This window comes from Desmodus rotundus, chromosome 10 (genome assembly GCF_022682495.2).
Source record: "Desmodus rotundus isolate HL8 chromosome 10, HLdesRot8A.1, whole genome shotgun sequence".
NCBI lineage: Eukaryota > Metazoa > Chordata > Mammalia > Chiroptera > Phyllostomidae > Desmodus > Desmodus rotundus.
In genome coordinates, this window is record NC_071396.1 from 28645829 (window position 1) to 28657396 (window position 11568).

The 11568-nt window shown below is 46.6% G+C and overlaps 1 protein-coding gene across 6 annotated transcripts in view; it reads right to left on the bottom strand.

The window, feature by feature from the left end:
* Positions 1–9723, bottom strand: part of MEF2A (myocyte enhancer factor 2A) — a 102899-nt gene extending 93176 nt beyond the window's left edge. For 2 of the 6 annotated variants that reach the window (XM_045196631.3, XM_045196630.3), the window contains exon 1: positions 9139–9720. The gene's annotated coding sequence lies outside the window, so the exon portion shown is untranslated. Of the gene's footprint in view, positions 1–9138 lie in introns of all 6 variants that reach the window. The other 4 variants (XM_045196633.3, XM_045196632.3, XM_024561611.4 and 1 more) reach the window with 4 other exon arrangements.
* Between the last annotated feature and the right edge of the window lie 1845 nt (positions 9724–11568).

Sequence of the window (11568 nt, forward strand, 5' to 3'; positions counted from 1 at the left end):
TTAACATTTGCAAAGGAGAAGACTTTCTTCTAAAGAGTTTCAGGAATGTAAAGAGAAATTACAGTCTACTGCCTGAGGAATCACTCAAAACTCCTTAGCTTGGCCAGCTGAAGGAATCTAAAACCTCGCTATCAACAAGCATGTCTAGAGCCCGGTTCTACGTTTCTACACACCCTAAGCGATCAAAGGAACCAGAACTCCTGCAGGAAGCGGCTGTGTCTAAGACAGCAGTAGGGAAGGCAGAGGATGAGTCTGGAATATTTTGTCCCAAAAGAAGGAAGTGCTCCAAAAATGACAGGAAGAGGTGAACGCAATCAATGAGTTAAGCCAAAGGGGCACCCACTGACCAAATGTGAGTGAACGTGGAACATCAAAATGAATACTGTACTAACACTAATAGCGTATGTGCATTTATATTGGTATTAAAAAAGCAAACAAGAAGGGTAAGCTGTTCTTTACAACAGAATAAAATGCCAACTAATAAATGTGGCAGGAATAATACAAACACACCATTTTGGAACCATTGTATAATTGATTCAGGCAAGAATCACCCATGAATGGTGCAACTATTATATGACCACTTTACGGAGGACTGAACTTTTACAGCCTCAAATTGCCTCCCCACAAATTATTCAATAATAACAAAGATGACAATGATAACTTTATAAGGAGAAAACTGGCAGGCAAACCTGAACCAAGCGGCCCAAGTAACCATCACCAACAGTGGGTCAAACTGACACCGTCCGGCCTCCTAAGGTAGTGTGCAGTGAGGCTGCAGCATCGCTTCCCTGGTATTCCTGCCGGAAGTGCACAGCCAGAGTCTGACAACAAAGGAGCAGCATGATGAACACAAACCACCAGACACCCCACAAAACAAGGGTTCTGGACTCTCCAATCCTTTTAAGGTCAGGGAACAGGAAAAAATGTTGAAGGACTGTTTCAGATTAAAGGAGACAAGACATGGTAACTATAATGCAATGACAATTGTAATGCAATAGGACCATGCCTCGTGCAACCCACTCTCAAACGGTTCAATAATGACAATATTTACAAGAGTAAGAGGAAACAAAGAGGAGGAAGGAGAAGACCCAAAAGGAGATGTGTAGAGTGTATCCCTGCCATTCCTTTACAGGACAGACAGATGTCCAATGACCTTGTACAGTTAACGCACAGTTCCGTAGTTATCGAAGCACGCGGTGCACTGGTGCAGCATCTCCGTCCGTCCCCTGTGTGTGCGCCTGTGATGCTTCACACCAAATGGGAAGCCTGTGACACACTCCAGAGGACGTAATCAAGGAGCGCCAAACTGGAAATAAAATGAATACTAGTATCTGGTTCCAGACTTTGGGGCCACTCTGCAAACACAAAGAGTAATAAAGCAAACATGCCACATGTTACCACTTGGTGACTGCAGGTGACAGGCATATGGAAGTTCATTGTACTATTCCCGTACCTTTTAAGTTTTCTCCAAAACAAAAAGTTTAAAACAAAACAAAACAAAACGCCTTTTTGCCAATACTCAAAGTTTCCTTTGGGTAACTGAGCCATTTCTAAACGACAAGATCTTAACTCCCAGATTCTTCTTTTCCTTCCCCTTCATAATCCATGTCAAATTAAGGTTAACACTATTAAGAAAAAGGTTTTCGGTATCAAAATCAACATTTTGCTAAAGTAGTCCCCAACTTGCAAATGGGATATATTCCAAAAGCCCATTTGTAAGGCAGCTGTTTAAAATGTGGAATGATTTTCACTATCACGAACGGTGTTGCGTTCCTAGTACCAGCCACAAAAGCTCCCCGTAAACCTTCGTTAGCAACACAGTTGAATTAGTACCCTACTTCAGGTACCCTGTGTTAAATTGCAGAGTCCCTCCCCGAGCCTTTCTGAAGTGACACAAAATTCGGTGGATAAGCTAAAGGGAGGAAATGGAGGGGATGGTTGGTTAGGAAGGAGCGACTGGTGACCAACTACACTGTCTAGCCAGGTTTTTACAGGGATAGGTGTTTCAAGCTGGAAATAGAGCCCTCGGTAAGACGGCCACTCGCTGCCCATGTGGAAGGCAAAATGGAATATCAGGAAATGCCGCTCGCGCTCGACAGCTCTGAGATCACCGCCCTGACCCAGAATGCTGATGACAGTGTGTTAATATGCATACAAATTCATAAGATAGGACTTTATAGTCGGGAAAGTACCTTTGTGATGTTTAAGGGCGAACTGGGAAAACTAGATTTGATTGGTCGTTTTATTGGGTTGGCAAAAAAGTGTGTATGGGTTTTTTCCATAAAATATGAGACACATTTTTCATTTTCACCAATAACTTTATTGTTCTGGATATTTTGAGTATATCAACTATGCCACGCTATTGGCTTCTAGCATGTAGAGGCCAGGGGTGCTGCCAAACATCTTCTAATGCATAGGACAGCCCCACGGCAAAGAATTATTTGGCCAAAGTGTCGATAGTACCAAGAAATTTCGCAAACCACCTTTGACGTGTTCGATCAGTCACAGCACCTTCTCCATACACTGCACACAGCACCTTCTCCATACACTGCACACATCTTTATTTGCGTTTGTTGAATTTTTGCCTTTCTTGAAATAATAAAACATAATATGCCAAAGATATTGCATACTTTCTTCCATCTTAAATATTAAAATGGTTGCACAAAAATTCACTAATTTTGGTAAGTTTTCTTTAATGCATGCTGATATGACAGCTGTCACAGTGCAATCTAACAAAATTGTTTTGAATGAAGTTAAAAGACAACTAAGCACTCCTGGAGCCATCATACAGAAAAAAACTAAGCGAACTTTTTGGCCAACCCAGTAGTTAGGGAAACTTCAGCCTTTACTGAGCATTCACTCACACCATGATAGCCTGGAGAATACTGAGCATACAAACAGCAAGACAGTCTCTGATGCAGGAGCTCAACCGAGCAGGAGAGAATGACATCAACTGGCATACTCCAGATATTCTAAAGTGGTATTTATCCTGCAAATAGTGTATCAAGAGCAAGGGAGAAAAACTTCTCTAGAGAGATTAAAACTGGTATCACAGATGACATTTGAGCTACAACTTAAAGAATGAATGGTGCAACAGGCACCTGAGCAGAGCAGCATGCCGACTCCCGGCACCAACACGAACCAGGATACCGAAGCACTCAGCCCAGTACTTACTGTCTTCCAAGTGATATGCATACATATGAGTATCTTAAAGGAAATAAGATGTGTGAGACAGTAACTAACGAAGTACGACATTAAGCAACAAGATGGTCTGACTGACAAAGTGAGATTTCCGCCAAGTTCCAAAGGATTCAGACATACCAGTCTTATGAAGAACATTTTAATAGGTACTACAAAAAGTGCAAAAGACCCTAAAATAAGAACATACCGTGTTTAAAGAACACTGAGGGGTCCCTGTGGCTGGCATCCAAGGAATGAGGAGAAGAACGATCGATGAGAGGAAGAAGGGTGAGAAGGAGAAAGATCAAGGCCATTCAGGCCAAGGAAAGGAATACAGGCTCCATTTCGAGAGGAATGGTAAGTCACAGGAAGATTCTATGCAGAGAAATGACATGATTTAGCTCCTAAAATAATCCCTGGAGCTGCTGTGTGATAAAAAGAACTTCTAAGGAGCAAGAAAAGAAACAAGAAGCCCCGTTAGGAGCTACCGCAGTAATTCATGCGAGGGATAATGATGCCTTGAAATTAAGAGGTGGCAGCGAAGACTAAGAGTGGTGGATTGGCTCAAGATAAATTCTGAGGGAACAACAGAACTTGTGGATAGGACTTGAGAGAAAAGAAATGAATCTAGAAAGATAGCTTAAGTTTCTCTGACTCGAGTACTGCCATTTGCTGAGAGAGAAAAAGCCAGCAAAGACACCAGGTTTGGGGGTACGGGGGAAGAAGAAGATGGGGGAAAGGAATAAATAGCTATATTTTAGTCATATGGCTAATATTATGTTTGAAATTCCAACTCAATTCCCAAGTGGATATCAAACTCAGGGAAAATTCTGGGCTAGAAAAATAAAAGTGGCAATCATCAGCATTCATGGCCTTGTCAGGGAAGAGCAAACAGCTGGCCTTAACTGGGTCAGAGAAACTGAAGGGCAGCGGCTGACAATGAACCTGGACAGACAGGACAGAACCCTATGATGAAGGGAACGCTGACTGAAATATCAGCAATCGCAGTGGGGTAACAATAGCAGTGGCAGGGAGCAAAAATCACCGCATTTCAGGTACCGAGCATTGTGCGAAAGCCTTTCCGATACACGTCTCATTTAATCATCTCAACAACTCTACAGAGTAGATAACTTTATAATCACTATTTTATACACTGAGCTGCGAAAAGATCGAGAACTTGCCAGAGAGCATTAAGTCCTAGAATGGGTATTCTACTAAGACGGTATGACTTTAAAGCAAATCTCATATCCCTTAAATGACTGCCTCTCTACTAATTTTCTATGCTTTCAAAGCTTCTCTTAAAAAAAAAAAAAAAACAAAACGGCATTTAGATCTGAGTTTTAGAAGTAGGATCCCCACCTCTATGTAAAAGATGGAATGTCAGGGAGGGGCATAGAAGTGAGAGGCGAACACAGTATTAGTCAACGCAAGAGCACCTTGTTTTAATAAGCCAACAGTTACCTTCCCAGGTTCCATGAGGAGGATCCCTTTGTTCCAAGGGTCACAAATCATGCCTCAAAAGTAATCCAAGCCAACCTCCACAAGCATGCTGCTGGTAACAAAAATAACCTGGTAAAAGGATCCGGCTCAGGCAGTATAAATTTACCACCCACTACGAAAATATTCCTCACAACCTAACTTTATTGATGGTTAAGGTTTGGGGGTGTTTTTTAGGTTCACAGATTAAAGTTGATATTTTTGTATGAGGAAGAAAATAAAATTAGTACTGATTCAAAACAACCGTAAGAAGATGGGCCTTGGTTGGTGTTCATTAGAAGTCTGATTAGTGCCTGTCTCTCACCTGTGCTAACAGCTCCCCTGGCGTTCAGCACCATCAGTTAATAAACTAAAGAAGTTAGTTACCTGCTGTCATACACCAGTGTTCAAATATTCCACCTCAAAAGCAGCTAATTTTTTAACTTACATGCCTATGATTTCATCAAGTGATTACTAAGATAATATTAAATAAAAGTTGAAGTTCAATAAATATCAATTGAAGTCATTAAATGCCAGTAAATATTAAAATCAGTAAACAACAAATATTTATATTAAAATACAGTATCTACTATGTGTCAACATACGCATGTGGTATGCATAAGACATTAACAAATGGGTTTACACTGAATTATAATAAACTGGACACAGGTCCACATATTACACAGGACACAGATAAAGCACACGCAGATAAAATCATTTAGTTCCACAAAGCAGGTAAAATGAAGTACAAAAAATTATACAGGGTAGGGCAAAAACAGGTTTACAGTTGTTCATATGGAAAATAATACAATTAATAATAATAGAATAAACTGTTTCACACACTCACAACTGCAAACCTGCTTTTGCCCCATCCTGTAGATTACCTACTAAAAAGCTATGTTTAAAACATACCTATTCCGGCTATGTTATAAAAATATTTTTCTAATTTTAATTTTTAATTACTGTATCTGAAAGACACAGGGAATTCCTAAAGGACATATTTCGCTAAAGAGTAAGAAAAATACTTACATTTAACTCTAACTTTCTTAATGTTTGGGGAGGTTATGGAGGTTAGAATTAAACAATGATTACAGATCGCAAACGTAATGTAGAACAGCCAACTCAACATTTTATGTGTAACCGGACAGTGAGTTTAAAGGCTGGGGTAGGGTATTGTATCCCAAACAAATACGTGTGCATTCTCCTGCACTTACACACTAAATGGAGGCCTGTGGTCACAGGCACCACGCGGACAAGTGTTAGGCAAAGCACCAGTGTCATCTCGTGGGGAAAAAAGGGATGTATGGAGAAAGGAATACAGGGAACGTGTGTTTTTGTACATGAAGCCTCGGGCAGTGTGTTAGAAACTTTCACATCCCTTATTTCATTGAATTCTAGCAATTCCAAGGGTAGGTAGTGTAATTCCTTTGGATTTTATGGAAGTCTCGTAACTTTGTCAGCAGTGGAGCACTGAAAGTCCTCCTTCACGAGGACTTGCATGCAGATCAGCACACCTTCGAGTGTCCCTTTGCAGGACGCCATCCAACTGGGAGATGGATATGATTTTCCCTATTTCTATTTCTCTAATTAGTTAAACATCTCCATTTACTAAGAATGTTCACAGATTTGCTTTCTAATCTAGAGAAAAGCAGGACTGATCATTTTCAACCCAGGGAGAAGTATTTTCACTGCCCCATCACTGATAAAGAAGCTTCAGCTAGACTTTGTAACATTCATAGGCACCATGAGTATATCCTGTGAAAAACATACAGGGGTTTGGTCTGATTACCAGGCAGAATAAATGCCCACAGACAATGGAGAACCATCATCACTGTATGCCCTGTCAGATTAAAAGCAGCAAAGGGAGGGGAAAAGAAAAAAAGGAAAAAAAAAATAAAAGGCTTTTTAAAAGCTAACGGACAGCATGCTCCTTCCCAATAACAAGTTTGTTTCCAGCTGCCTCCTCCTTGTAAATCAGAAGGCAAATCTACTAAAGATGTAAGTGAAGTAGTCCAAACTTTAAAATCAAGTTTTATTAAACATTCCCACAATTACTTAACCACCCTCAGAATACCCTTCACTATTTCTCTCTCGGTAACCGACGAAGTAATGTTGCTATTGCTTGAATGTTAATAAAATTAATGGCAACCTGGATGGCATTCTAAATGGAAAATACAAAGCCATAATGCAACTGTTTTGAAAAACAAAACACCACTCCACAATACTCAACACCTTAAAAAGATTATTTCCTACTGCATTTACCAAAAACAACCTTTGTCACATATACCTATTAAGGAAACATAAAAACTCGAGGCAGATGGAAAGAGATTATTCTCAAACGGTAATTCAGCCCGGTGACAGATTATTTCTGGGCCCCTGTGAGCTCTTTTCTTTCCACTGAACAACCCGTACCCCTCACTCACACCCCTTAACAATTTAATTTTTTTTTAACTTTCCCTGGAAAGTAATTTGAGTTAAATATAATTTCATAACATTTGTTCCAGTTTGGGGGAAAAAACACAAAACCCTAGTCTTAAACACATGTGAATTAAATGAGATACGCAAAATTTGTTTCAGGTGGGCACCATTCAAGACATTGACTACTTCAGCAATTAAGTTTCTATTGGAAACAATCTTGCAAATAGTTAATCGCAAAGACTGAGTCTACAACAAAGTATTTAAATCCCAGTTTTAACTCTTCACAAGACTTTCATCATTTTAACACCATTATCACAACTTTTTACAATATGCTCACTTAGAACTCAAAGTGACTCCAGAATCACCGAGGGCACCGCCATACAGAACAAACTGATCTTAATATTTTATGACACGTAACCTGAGACCATTACATGGGCTAAAGTCTACATAAAAGTGGCATGCGAAAACATCTTTTACTTCTTCCTACAAAAGTTGCCATACCGTTGAAGAAATGAGTGGACTAAGCCCTCCGAAAATATACCCAACAACAACAACAAAAAACCAGAACCAAAAGATGGACAAACAAAAGCTACAACAGCACAATAGTTACTTTCTTTCCAAAAAAAATAAATAAAGCTATTTTGTTTACCTTTTCCACAGACTGTCCAAGTACTGCCAAGGTAACAGATTTTAAAACTGACAACCGGAGTGCTCAGCATCGCCAAAACAACACAGCTGGATTCTTAAAGGGAAAGTACTCCCGTGTCCTGCACACCTAATTACAGCTCCAAAAAACCTTCCCTTCGTGAGTAATGCGCGATACAAGACACAAAGGAAACACGCCGCGCTTAAAAAACAAAACAAAACAAAACGAAACAAACGAACAACGAAAAATTGGACAGGATTTGTTTTAAAGCAAACGCACCGTCTGTCGTTCACGCAGCGCGGCAGGCCTGCCCGACGCGAACGCCGTTCCCGGAATCGCGACCCCACCGTGAAGTCAAACGCAGGTCCCTCCGCTCTACACACGCTTCCCCGCCGGCCCGAGGCAGCAGGCTCGCTCCCCCTCTCGGCCGTCGCGCTCCCAGTCCGCACCTCCGCGGGGAGCGCGGTTTCTCCGATTCAGAAACGCTCACCTTCCCCGAAGTTGGCTGCACCCTGTCACCTACTGACTGCATTCTCACGGTTCCAAGGCGGGTGATACTCGAACTCAAAGGTAAAGTTTCTATCACACCAACCCTTCCCCGCAAGCCGAGATCTGTCTGCCGATACTCGGACGTCCTGGGCAGCACGCGGCGCCCTCCTGGACCCCTCTTCCCCGAGACGCTTCCCCGAAGGGGCCGCTGTCGGCACCCTCAGGTGCCCCCGGCCCGGGCCCGGGCCGCCTCCGCCGCCCCCGAATGCCGACCCCGCCATTGACATCTACACTCACGGAAAGTGCGGACCTAAATGTTCCGCCCCGTTAGACCAACAACCTTCCAAAGCAGAACTGGGGGAACTTCTTCAAGTCCCACCCCAGCGCAGAACTCCCCTCACACTGGGGGTCCACCCCTCCGGCGAGACCCCGGCCTCGGAGCCGACGAGGAAGGAAAGGGCGCTCGGGCGTTCCGCCCGGGAGAGGCTGCGGTCCCCCAGGGAACTCCTTCAACTTTCAAGAAGGTGACGTCTACCCTCGCCCCCCAGCCCCAAACGCCGCGCGTGCTCGGCGAGGTTCAACCAGCGGAGACCGCGCTGCCCAGTCCCCCCGCGACACCCCCTCAGTCCCCGGGCCAGCCCTCGGGGCACCCCGCCCCCACCTCCCCGGGCGCCTCGCCCCTCGGAGCCGACCCCTCTCGATCACCTCTGGTCGCCTAACCGCAAGCCGCCCGCCCCAGCGCCCGCCATCCGGCCTCCTGCCAGCCGGACGCCGCCCTGTCCTGGTGTCCCTGGGGCCGGTAGGCTCCCCTCCTCGGTCACACCGCATCCCGCCCCAGCGCCCCTCAGCCCCTGCCTGGCCCCCTGGTTCAAACGCCGACCTGACACCTCCGGCCCCGAGGACCCAGTCCCACCGTTCGCGGCCCTTACCGTGTCTCCAATGCAGCTGGCGGGCGCACACACGCCGCAGCCAGGACCCGCCACCAGCGCTCTGCGTCGCCCGGAGACGCCTCCTTCAGCCCGGGACTCGCCGGGACATCCGCGCACGGATCCCCACACCGGGGCTATTTTTAGGAGCCAGGCCCCGGCCAGACCGGAACTCGTTCCCGCACGCGCGCATGCGCGCTGGGCGACAGGCCTCGGTGTCCCTCCGCCAGCCTCGCCTTGTCGTTCCTTTCTCCCGAATCCCTTTCGCGCCTATCACATCATAAGGTTTCCTTTTGGAGCTGCGTTACCCCCTCGATGGACCCTAGAGTCTTGAAATGGGGAAGACAAAGGTGTGGACTAAGTCACACCGACTGGAATCCAGAGTTACCCCACAAGGACAAGAGGGGCGGACTATGTTTTTCCGGGTGGGTGAGGAGACAGATCATCCAGCACAGGAAGGGAAATGACGGCGGTTTGGCGCCGGGCTGCGGGATGGACCTTGCTTTCCTCTGAAGGCGTGTTCGCCCGGGAGGGATATTGGTCACTTGATGAGGGCGGGGCGGCCGGGTGGCGTCCCGGCGGCGTCTAGGACCTCCGACCCCCGCCCCCCTGACTAGCCCGCGGGGGCCGGGCGGAGCGGCTCCAGTGACGCTGCGCGTGGCAAATGGCCGCGCCTGGCCGCGGGCCGCAGCCAACCCGGGGCTCCGAGGGGCGGGGCCGCGGCTTGGGTGCGAGAGTTCGCGGTGTCGTGGAGTCCCGTGCAAGACAGCGTCCTTCGGGGCACCCTCGGCGTCCCCCGCGGGGCCGGTGGAGCCCAGGCCGGCCCCCATCCCCACCCCACTCTTGGCACACACGGCCTCCCCAAACCCCGGCTTCGGCACCGGAGCCCACGCCCTCTTTGTGGTCAGGGCCGCACCTGTGCTCGCGTCTGGGCGTCCCCCAGGTCAACCTTGTTGAGCAATCACAGTGGTACCTGGTTAGGCGGCTGGGACCGGGCCCGGAGAGAGTGAGGGTTGAAGGCTCCGGTGGGCCACACTAACCAAGTCGTGGAAGAGACACAACCTCCTAATCTTTTGTATCAGTAACAGTTAATTACTAATAGGCATAGGCCAGTGTGCCTCCAGCGGAATACTATGTGCCAACCATAGCTCATTTGTTACAACATCGCCATGAACTGGATTCGGTTTCTATTCCCATTTTACAGGAGAGGAAAGGGAAGCAGAGCGCTCAAGTGACCTTCTGAGGTCACAAAGCTTAAGGGTGGGGGGGACACTGAGGACTTGAACTACCAACGGCGCTGCATACCGCCTTTTCTGAGAGGTGCAAAGGAGACGTGCATGGGACAGCTGTTCTGCTTGGTGGAGTCACCGCTTTGTGGAGGAAGGTCGTTAGGAGGGGAGCCATGGTTGGCCCTTTCGTCCTGAAGGGTGCTCGGCTCCGCAGCCTTTCTAAGGCCGCACTGCCTACATCTGCACGCCTTATGCCACGGACACACGGCCAAGCGCTGATTTTCCTACGAAGAAAAGAAAGTCAGTCCCATAGCACTTTAAAACAAAGTGACTGGGGTGGGTGCACAGACTCCAAGAGGCTGTGGGCAGAGGAACTGGGAAGTTACAAAGGAAGCTGGAGGCTCTCAGGCTTCCTCCCTCAAAGAGCAGGCAATGGCCTGGGGAAAACCCAACTCAAAAGTGGCGCATAAACACCAGACACTGGAAAACAAACCTGGAGTGCTGCTGAGGGCCCCCACGTCGTCTGTGGTCAGAGGAGCCAGCCACAGGGACAAGGGGGGGGAGGGGAGGCAGGGGGAACACAATAAAATTTGGTGTAACTCAGCAAGTCATGTGGAAATGCATGCTTTTTATCCTGCCAGGAGCTGCAAACCCAGCTGCATGTGGCTTCTCTGCTCCAGGAATATAAAAGTTAGACAGTTTTCCTTCAGAGACCGGTAGTCTGAGTTTGGGGGACAATGAGCAATGGCTCCTTCATTCCCACCTGTCCTTCTCCCTGGAAGGAGACCAGGCTGTTCCAAAAGATGTTTCCACTCTCTGGTGGCTCCACCCCAGCTCCCACCCTTGCAAAAAAGCTACCTTTCTTGGGGCACAGAAGACTCAGCTCACACTGACCACCTCCTACCCATTCAAATGCTGTTGGTCACTCAGACAGAGAACTTGGCTCTCAGTCCACCCCAAGCAGAAATGAACAGTGTTTGCTTCACCTAAGGAAGCACCTTTCTCTCCCCACCATCAAAGCAGTTGTCGAAGAATTGCAGGGAGTGGTAAGAAGGAAGGAAGAGTAAGGTTAAGAAGTTTAGAGCACCACAAAATCCATTAGCAAAACAGTCACTTTTACTTGTAATTAAAGTCACCAGTTTTAGGAAACCATCACAGCCTTTGTTCAGGTTTCGAGAACGTACCTGGACTCCATCGTCTATAC